Below are 11,208 nucleotides of genomic sequence, written 5' to 3'. Positions count from 1 at the left end.
ATTATTGTATCATAAATCATCGTCTGGAAGATCCTGCAAAAAAGGTCCTTCCTCTGCCTTGATAAAGTAATCTGAAGCCAGAGCCCTGTGCTCATGAACTTGGGATATAAATCACTCTATCCCTCACTCGCTGTGTTTGTTCAGGGAGATGCAAAATGTGCAAACTAAGAGTTTCGCATCAGATCAGATGGGATGCTGCATATATTGTAGACAACACTGCAAGCAGATTTTAGTATGTGATGTGTGTGTGTGTGTGTGTGTGTGTGTGTGTGTGTGATGTGCCACAGCTGGTTGGCTTATCTCCCTTTTCTATGTGTACACAAGTAAAATCACAAGGCCAAAAAGTCTCCAGTGCACTAAATAATGATTGCAGTTTTCAACTGGTGATGCGAATGTATCTGAATTGGCTTATGTTGCCACTGAAAAAGACACCAATGTCTAACCTGAGAAAATAACAGAAATATAATATCAATAGATCAAAAAAATGATAGGACGGCTATCGGATTTCTATTAAAAACTCATATTGTGTCCACAACCATGATTTAAGGGAGTAAACAAAGAAACAAGAAATCTTCCATGGAAATATAATTTCCTGATAGTATAATCTAAACTCATCATATTGGAACATGGAATCGGGGTGGATTTACCCAGGTACAGCAATACCAGAGGCTCATGGTATCGAAGCAGAAAACAAACATAAACAAAAACAAACTAAAGGCTGTGAGGTTGAACATGAAGTGTGTTGGTAGTTGGAATGACTAAATTAGGTTCAGTATGAAGTGTTTTGGTAGTTGGAATGCATAACAAATGTAAACAAAAACAAACTAAATGCTGTGAGGTTGAACATGAAGTGTGTTGGTAGTTGGAATGACTAAATTAGGTTCAGTATGAAGTGTTTTGGTAGTTGGAATGCATTACAAACATAAACAAAAACAAACTGTTGTGAGGTTGAGTATGACGTGTGTTGGTACTTGGAAGGCATTTGACATGAAAGCTGCTCAGATGCTTGTTTGTAAGGCACACTGTGTGACGAGTTGGGAAAACGTGGACACGGTGTCAGTGGTTGTAAAAAAGAAATCTGTGATGGACATGGCCTGGTGACACAGCCATCTCATTTCCTGATCTTATTCGGGCTGTTGTACTAGAGCAATGCTCCTGCCTCATATGGTGAAGAAGGCATGTTGGAGTAGGAAGATGCTCCTGCCTCATATGGTGAAGAAGGCATGTTGGAGTAGGAAGATGCTCCTGCCTCATATGGTAGAGATAGTATGTTGGAGAAGAGGGATGCTCCTGCCTCATATGTTGGAGGCAGCATATAGGTTGCAGTGCGCCTGTGCCCAGTGGCCGGTCCAGTCTGTGTGAGGTGCGGTGCGATTATGCCCACATATAGTTCCTTTCAGGGAGATCTAGTCTGGAACACCATAGTTCATAACCGTTTCCCTCAGATCTAGTGTGGAACACCATAGTTCATAACCGTTTCCCCCAGACAAGGAAAATGTCAGGCCAATCAGCGACGAGAGGGGAAGATGAAACCAAAACTTATTGTGATAAACAGACATTGTTTCCAGACTGTTTATGTTGTTTATTGTCAGTTTGTAAATTTTGGTAAGGCTGGACCAATGATTTCAAAGTTAGTGCCTGTCGCGATGCAAGTGATGGAAACATTTCACAATCAAGAGTCACCAGTCTCTATTCACTTTGTGAATGAGTTTGGATTTTTCCAGGCTAGGTAAATGGAGCCATGGGCAGCAAATGAAATGGAATCTATTTGCAGTGCACAATGAGCACGGGTGTGCTACATGAGTGGACTGCTGTGACCTGATAAGAGAGGACGAGGGCCTGTGGAGAGGTCTTTACGGGACTGTGTGTGTGCGTGTATGTGTGTGTACAGAATGTGTGTGTGTGTATGTATGTGCTATGAGCATTCATTCAAGTGTGTGTTTCGGGGGGTCAGTATTTGTTAAAGTGTGTGTGTGTGCGTGTGCATGCTGCTGCAGCTCTTTTGGACTTGCGGACTCTGGAGTAGCAGACTATGGTCAGTGCATAAGTCATGCGGCTCTCTCTATGCAGCAGACACCTCAGGGGCTACTTTCCACCGGCGAGGCTCAATCACGCCCTACGCAAAATCGATATCCTCAGGAATGGGGAGGAACGCAGTGAGAGAAGATGAGGAGGAGGAGGAGGAGGAAGAAAAGAGGGAGGCCAAGAGAGGGAGGGTCAGGATGGGAAGATGAAAGATGAGGGGCAGACTTCCCATGAGCCACTGGGGGCCTGCTGATTTCAAGATTAGGTCATCAATGAGAGGAGGAAAGAGATGGAGAGATGGAGGGAAAGACAGGAGTGAAGTGAGAGTGAGATTAAGAGAGCCTGCCACTTGAGAATGAAATAATGAAGCTCGGAGTTTAAAAGGCAGATCAGCTGGATGCTGGAGAGCCTCTAATGTAGTCTGGCCTGAGAAGCGGTCAAGAGGGCAGGCCTCTCTATAGACTACCGTGCTGGCACACCGCGTCTGGCGCATACAAGTGGCCAGGGGGCTACTCACAGTCTTACTGTCTACACACCGCATCTGTCTTCCCTCTGGTTCTGTTTCTCTCTCTAAATCTCAAACAGAAGTTATGAGAAGGGGGTTGTTATGCAGGCTTTAGAGGAACAGAAGTTATGAGAAGGGGGTTGTTATGCAGGCTTTAGAGGAACAGAAGTTATGAGAAGGGGGTTGTTATGCAGGCTTTAGAGGAACAGAAGTTATGAAAAGGGGGTTGTTATGCAGGCTTTAGAGGAACAGAAGTTATGAGAAGGGGGTTGTTATGCAGGCTTTAGAGGAACAGAAGTTATGAAAAGGGGGTTGTTATGCAGGCTTTAGAGGAACAGAAGTTATGAAAAGGGGGTTGTTATGCAGGCTTTAGAGCAGGGGTCTCAAACTCAAATGAGCTGGGGGCCACTTCTGCCAACGTCATCTGATTGGAGGGCCGGCTATTTCTGAAAATGCAATGTTCTTTTTTTCAAATACCACACAAAACTGCAAACAGAAAGTGCAAGTGTTTTTATCTAGTTTTAGACACCTGTGCTAGCAACCTAAGCTTATAAATAAAATAATGATAAAATAAATATTAATACAAATTATAAAACAAACAAAAAGCATAAAAACGGGTATGTGTGTGTTTCACACCAAATAAAAATATTTTCCTCTCATAACTTTTTTAAACCTGGCAAACTAGGCGTCAGGGTTAAGAAAGCAACACCTTTGGATTTTCATATCAAAATTTCAAAAGGCCATGGCTTGAAAGTGGTCAGAGATAAAGTCCTACTGTAAATGTACAAATCTTTGAGTATAAACAAAAGTTTATGAAGGGGGTAAATGTACCCATCACTGGATGGCAAGCACCTCAAATTATGCACCTTTCAGTAAATACTGGATGAACATATTTGAGCAGGTTTACTTTCCTTTTTTTCATATTACCCACATAACAAATTAACAGGAAAACACCTAAGATGTATACCAACACCTAAGATGTATATGGTTTAGTGATGTATTACTTAACCACAAGGCCTACAATAAAGTATTCTGATCAAATCAGTTCCTATCGCGGGTAATCTGCACCCAGAAGTTCGCATCATATTGCGGGTGACTTTGTAGTTCTATTTCTACTAGCCCTGCTGTCTGTACCACGTCCATTACGGACTCTTTCATCACGATTACCACTGCAACCTCCAAGCTATGTTGGGCAGAGGGTCGAAATAAGCATGGTATGCTTAGTGGACACCGTCGTATACACGCAAAGACGCACCTCCATTCACAGACGCACTGTGACTATCACTGTCAATAGACAATCGATCATAATCTCCAAAAGGATATTCTCCTTCAGAATCAGAATAGGTGAATAACATAGCCTACCTACTGTAAGACTTCATCACACGTGAACGTTTTTCAACATTAAGTGTAGGCCTATTTCTGCTTCAATTTGTGCAAAACTATGGCCTGCATCGCTTCCGCGTCATTACAAATGCACGTCTTTGTGTTTCTCGCGTGTAATACAAGTATTTCCTGAAAACTTTGCGCAGCGATTTTGGGTTTGAATCAAGCTCTGGATGTCTAGCACATAGTGGAGCAGAGTAGGCTACAAATGAGATTTGTCACCGTACTTGTATCTATCGTCTATTTTAATCAGTATCGTTGTTTGTCGCAATTAAAAATAGCCTCAAGGGCCGGATTACATTATTATTTTGACATACGTCGCGGGCCGGAATTGGGCCGGACGCGGGCCGGGTGTTTGAGACCCCTGCTTTAGAGGAACAGAAGTTATGAGAAGGGGGTTGTTATGCAGGCTTTAGAGGAACAGAAGTTATGAAAAGGGGGTTGTTATGCAGGCTTTAGAGGAACAGAAGTTATGAGAAGGGGGTTGTTATGCAGGCTTTAGAGGAACAGAAGTTATGAGAAGGGGGTTGTTATGCAGGCTTTAGAGGAACGTTATGAAAAGGGGGTTGTTATGCAGGCTTTAGAGGAACAGAAGTTATGAGAAGGGGGTTGTTATGCAGGCTTTAGAGGAACAGAAGTTATGAGACGGGGGTTGTTATGCAGGCTTTAGAGGAACAGAAGTTATGAGAAGGGGGTTGTTATGCAGGCTTTAGAGGAACAGAAGTTATGAAAAGGGGGTTGTTATGCAGGCTTTAGAGGAACAGAAGTTATGAGATGAGAGATGGTGGCCCAAATGAAAATGAAAAACACATTTGTACATTCAGTACATTGTACATTATCCTTAGTTCAGAATGTTTTTCCATGGTGGAAACCTCTCCTATGTGATGTGTGAAACCACTTTGGAGTTCTCATAATGGCAAGCAACACTTTTCTTAACTGGAGGAAAAAACGAATAATGTACAGCTTGTCATTATTGCCAGCCAAACCCAGACAGGCTAATCTGCTAACCAAGGCAAAGCACCATGGTGCATCATTATGTGTGAAAGAAACCTGAGGAAACCTGAAAGTCTACAAAGCGTAGGTGTCTTTTGTCCTTTAACCAAACGCTTTTTATAATCACCACACTGGTTCTCTTCATAACAGTATTAACAATGTTTCACCTATTTTTTTTATTTAAAACGTTTGCTTTTATTACAGTTCTTTTGGCCTGAGTGTTAATTGAAAAAAAGGTAAATGTACTGTAGTCAGTGGTCTTATATGCACCTGTAGTTTAGAAAATCTCTCTTTAGGGCTCTTTGGCAATGGATAAATGGCCTTGTGACATCTTATGAATGTGAATATGTTTTTGAGTCAAGTACAGTTAGAGAAAAGATATGATAAAATAAATCTAGAATGCTTTATTAGGCTCCAAATTATGATGTCCTTCTCTTTCTAATTATTTTGAATAACTTCCACTGTAGTGCTACACTCACCAATATCTATGTTAATAATTAGACACAGATTTCAAATTTAATTAAGCATTTATGTAATACAATATTTTGGATGTCTGGTGCATACACAGAATTTATTTGTTTTTTCCCTCTCAAACACGTCTCCAGAGTATTCTGTCAGTGGAGTAATGATGTTTGTGTGGCTGGTGTGAAAATGTAATTTGTTTTAATGACAGGTTATTTTGTACTCTGCTTACTTTTTTGTAGTGTTTTGTTTTGTCATCGTTATATAATGTTTTATGACATTCAACTTCAGTTGTTGCATCTCATCTTGCATTTCAGTGCAATTCACATCCAAATGCACCCACTCGCTCCTGCTTCCCCTGACTGCAGCTGTCTGTGCCCAAACTCAGCCCTGACATGGCACAGATCTGTTCTGGCATCTGCCATCACTGGGTGGGTATTTTGTGGGTATTTTACAGGGCTTTTTGCCCTTTATGGATTGGGCAGTGAAGATGGACATGAAGCATTTGGGAGAGTAAGATGTGTGTGAGAGTAAGATGTGTGTGGGATCGGAATTGAGGGTTGGATTTGAACCCGGGTCCCCTGGGCGCTTACAGTAGACCCATATTTGGGCAGCATTGGTCCCCTGGGCGCTTACAGTAGACCCATATTTGGGCAGCATTGTTCCCCTGGGCGCTTACAGTAGGCCCATATTTGGGCAGCATTGTTCCCCTGGGCGCTTACAGTAGGCCCATATTTGGGCAGCATTGTTCCCCTGGGCGCTTACAGTAGACCCATATTTGGGCAGCATTGCTGCAGCCTGCTCTATAGCTCCCCCACAGGATGGGCTTATTTGGGCCTTGGTTGTGTTCAGATCACCGCAGGGTTTGGATGGCAAGTCCTCAGACATGCTTCCACTGCCTTTCTCATGCATTCATATGGTGTCGTCCTCGACTCCACTCTGTGTCTGTGCTGTCTGGGCCATCTGGAGATACCAGAGAAGCCCCTGTGCTGGGCTCTTTCCATTTGTATTTATGAAGACATTTACAAAGCGTGACTGATGGAATCTGAAATAACATAAACATGTGTGTGGTGTGTGGTGTGTGTGTGTGTGTGTGTGTGTGTGTGTGCGCGTGTGTGTGTGCGTGTGTGCTGCATACTTAAGAAACTGAGTTCTCCACCGTAATCATCTGATAGAGGGTGCCTGCTGGCCATTACATTTATAAGAGCTGCTATATCATGGATAGAGTGTAGCTTATACCTCTGCTGCAATCCTTTTTTGAATCTTCTTCAATCTTTGCAAGTACATTATACAAATTGTCTGTCGGTGGTCTTGGTCTGAGAGCCTCATATACTTACTTGCGTTTTATATGGCACTGGGTGACAGCTGTAGTCTGAAGAAGTCAAATACAGCTTGTGGAGTATTGAAACTTCACTCATCGTTCATTTCTTTTGCCTACATATTGCTCGCACGAGTTAGCGCTCCACAGTTGAATCACACATCAAGACATGGTTCATGAGTGGTAAGACTGAAATTATAACTGTGGACTGTATTATGGGAGATGTACATTCCATAGTATTTTACTCACACGGCATCATCAGCACTCACTGTTTGAATTTACGTTATTATTTTAGCACCCCAAACCCTCCAGTCTATTACTGTAGTATTATTACCATGTCAGTTTGAACAATACGCAACATGCACATTCACTCAAACATCTCTCTCTCTCTCTCTCTCTTTTTCTCTCTCTCAGTATTTTCTCTCTCTCTCAGCATCTGGCTTCTCTCCTCGTAACCAGCTCCCTCCATAGCTCCTGTATGCTTTACAGTATGTGTCTCATGTAAATGGCATCATGTCATGTCAGCTAGCCCTGCCTGGTGTAGAGGGATGTCCAGCCCATTTGGTTCTATCACAACATCTTGGAATAATCGGAGCCTCCAAGACCCCCTTTGTGAATGCAGCTCTCCCAGTCCCTTTCCTCCCTCCCTCATGTGTGATCTGGCCGGTAAGCAGCCTCCAGACTCCGGGATGCCAGAGGTCTCTGCTGAGAGTCAGTCGATACATAATGCATCAGTGGATTGAAGGTGTCTTGTGCTGTCATCCAGCTCTTCATCTGCTGTCCCTATACTCTCTTTATCTCTCCCTCTCTCTCCCTCTCCCCCTCTCTCTCTCTCTCTCTATCTCTCTCTCTCTCTCTTTCTCGTCCAAAAGCTGTGGCCCCCCCAGAGTCCCTCCACCCCCTCGGCCAGTGGGGGCAGATCCCGGGGCCTGATCACAGGCCGACCCCCTGGCAGGACGAGGCCCTCCGCCTTCTCCTCCGCGGTGCATGGCGGCGCTCGGGTGTCGTCCCGTCGGAGGGGCCCGTCTGAGTGATGGGCCGCTGATGGCGAACGCTGGCCGATGACAGATGAATGTGACAAGCAGATGGTTTTGGTTGTCGTGTCTTTAATCACGCGGATTCAGCTGGGCGTGAAGGGAGAGCTTTGTCTTGTCAAAGCAACACAAACAGGAGACAAATTTATCCAGGACGCCTTCAAAAAAAGGAGAGAGAGAGAGAGAGAGAGGGAGTAAGAGAGAGAGAGGGAGCAAGGGAGTGAGAGGGAGCGAAGAAGCAAGAGATGGAAGAAAAGAGAGGCAGGAATGAGTTAGAGCGAGAGAACACAAAAAAGGGTCGAAATTTGAGAATGTAAATGGTGGATGACTTTAAAGGATGGAGCATGAATGATGTGGATGTTCTCTCAGCGATGGAAAATGGTGTTTATTCTCGGTTTCGAGGGTAATTTGGGCTGGAGCTGTGTTCCATTTTTTTGTATCACCACGGCTTTATTGGTTTGTGTCCCTCGTCTCATCATCCTGGGCATTTGGATGCTCAATATTATATATGATCTTTACCTGGGCTTTGTAAACAAACCAAAACAGGCTGGAAATTGCACATCCTCCCCTATCAGTTCCTATATTTTTCCTCTAACAAATCCTCTGTGACACAAAGCATTTGGGCCTTCTCCCAGACGGGGCATGGCAACTAATAAGGTCCAAAGATGAGTACAAGAAGCTGCTTGACACTACACTCTGAGAAATGTATAACAATACAGTGACAATCTCATGAGCTTCATGCAATCTCACATTTCCATGTGTTTAGTGATTCTACTTGCCATGTGTTCAGTCCATATGTAAGGAGGCATTCAGAGATAATGTCAAGCAAAGGGGCAGTGAACAGCAGGATGTTGATTCTACATTCATTAATAAGTGTGAAGGTGCTGAGGGGAAAATGAATAGGATGCGACAATCAGGTGCAAGAAACGTGATAATTAGCACTTAAATGATCAGCTCAGCACAATAAAGTGGATATCACTGCACAATGTGATAAGCAGCAACTCTGCTCACCACACACACACACACACTCAAGCAGTGAAGACATTGTCTACACCATTGTCAGGGAGATACCATTACTGATCTTAAGTGTGATAAGCCTAGATTAGGGCAGCCTCCTTACCACCCCTCTCGCTCTCTCTCTTTCTCTCTCCTCTCTCTCTCCCTCTCTTTCTCTCTCTCCTCTCTCTCTCCTCTCTCTCTTTCTCTCTCTCCTCTCTCTCTTTCTCTCTCCCTCTCTCACCACACCTCTCTACTTGCACTGCTTCTCAAGGTTACTCCATCAAGGTTAAATTGACTCTAGATTAATTAACTGTCAATTAAAGGGGTAATTGTTTCATAATGTGGTCAGCTCTAGAGACAGAGGTCCTCGAGAAGGTGGACTTGGGACTGTCAGGGCTGGTTTAGTCCAGGAGTAAACGCAGATTACCAGAGAGAGAGGGAGAGAGAGGGACAGAGAGAGAGAGAGGGAGAGAGATGGAGAGAGAGAGAGAAGATGAAGATGGGATTCAAAGAGACTGGTTACCCTCTTCCAATGTACAGATTATTTTTGTTAAGCGATAGCGGTAGTTATTTGGCATTATTTAGAAAAAAAGAAAGAAAGTAAGAGAGAGAGAGAAAGAGATAGAGAGAGGGGGGAGAGAGAGAGAGAGGGAGAGAGGGGGGGAAATGTGGTCGTTTTTAGAGAGAAGCAAGTTGAATGGTTGAGGCTGTGCAATGATGGAGCAGAGAGAGAGAGAAAGAGAGAGATGTGGGAGAGAAAGAGAGAAATAGAGGTGGGGAGGTGGGAGAGAGGGAGAGAGCTTGTTGGTGAAATGGTGATTGCCTCTCGTCTCCTAATGGGTGGCCTGGAGGTTTCCTTTCTCAATGGATGACATCTATTGCTAAACCACTGCCTGCCTATTAGTCCTCGTAATTCTCTCTCTCTCTCTCTCTCTCTCTCTCTCTCTCTCTCTCTCTCTCTCTCTCTCTCTCTCTCTCGTTCTTTGCCCATACACCTTAAAACTACTCAGTCAGAGTCACAGTGTCAGCTGTGCTTAGTGTGTGTTTGTGTGTGAGTTTGTATGTGTGTTGTGTGTCTGTGTGTGTGTTGTGTGTCTGCCTTTTGGCTGGATAATAATCTGTCCTTTTCTCTGTCTCACTCTCCTTCTCTCTTTGTCTCTCACTCTCTCCACACCTTCGTTTCACTTCTGTATTCTATTCTTTCATGCTTTGTGTTTCCCACTCACCCAAAATTGTTATCTACTGTAAATGGTAAAGCCATTATTTGCTCTCTCTCTCTCTCTCTCCTTTCTCTCTCCCTTTTAGGCACACCTGTCTCTTTCCTCCTGTCTTCCCATACATACAGTATTGAGATTCCAAGTTCCTCCTGAGTTTGATAGGTAAAATTAAGTTTCCCTCGGAAACAGTCGACTCATTGTTCTTAGTGGAGATGTAGTATTAATTTCATGAAAGGTGAGCATTTGTTATCTGCACAGCCAGATTCTTTACAGCCAGCAGCTTCAAGATTTATGTGCCACATTATTCTCTTCACAGCCTAAGTGTTCATTTTGGCACGCCTATACAAGGTGTGCATTTAGTTCCCTTCACTGACAGCGTTCCGCATCAAGTATAAAATATTTATAAGCAGCTGTTAGACACACACCTTCTCTCCTAGGCTGGTGTCAGAATTAAAACCTCAAACTGTTCATCTGTTATTAAAACAAAGCCCTCCGTAAATTAGGAATGAACTGTGGTCGAAATCCACAAATGCTTTTCTTCATTTCCACATTTGAGATCTCTCTGTCAGATAGAAACCAATCACAGTCTATCTGATTTAACTGATCGTATTAGCAAGGGACACATGCCTTGTAATTGTCAAGGCCATGCTATAAAACATCCCTTGTGAAGTGTGATTGAAGCTTTGCCATCATTTTGATGTTTTACTGTGAGTGAAAGGAAATCACACCGCTGCATACCTGTGAAGGCAGTTTGCATGATTAATGTATTACCACATCTGGGTTATCCCTTTGTGTGGGATACAACACATGCACACATCACAGTAAACACAAGAAGCTTTCTCAGTGTACTAATTGTAAACATCTGCTTGGACATTTGGCGTTGAACAACACTGATTTTGACACACTGTATGTGTGTAACTGAAGAATGCACAGTAAGTGCATCGATGCAATCAAAACATTTGCTTTAAGGACTAGATGTACTTCTGGGGGAGCCTAGTGTGTCTCGTCAGGCTTTGACAAGGCGGAGGCTGTTTCTCCCATGAGGAGCAAGTGGAGGAAGTGCTGAGAGCACCTATAGATCCGCACTCGCCACAGCAGCGTGTGCAGCCGTGTCACCCGTAATGGGAGGCATGTATGTCAGGAAGGGGCACTTTGAGAAGCGATCCATTTCAATTAAAACTTAAATCTGTTGCCGCCGTAATTACTTTGGGCCACGACCACAGCTCCTCGGCGCACTAGTGATAATTAATGGGCGAGCCGGGGTCCGTTTTC

This window comes from Alosa sapidissima, chromosome 4 (assembly GCF_018492685.1).
Source record: "Alosa sapidissima isolate fAloSap1 chromosome 4, fAloSap1.pri, whole genome shotgun sequence".
Taxonomy (NCBI): Eukaryota; Metazoa; Chordata; class Actinopteri; order Clupeiformes; family Clupeidae; genus Alosa; species Alosa sapidissima.
Note: the sequence above shows the minus strand (reverse complement) of the source record.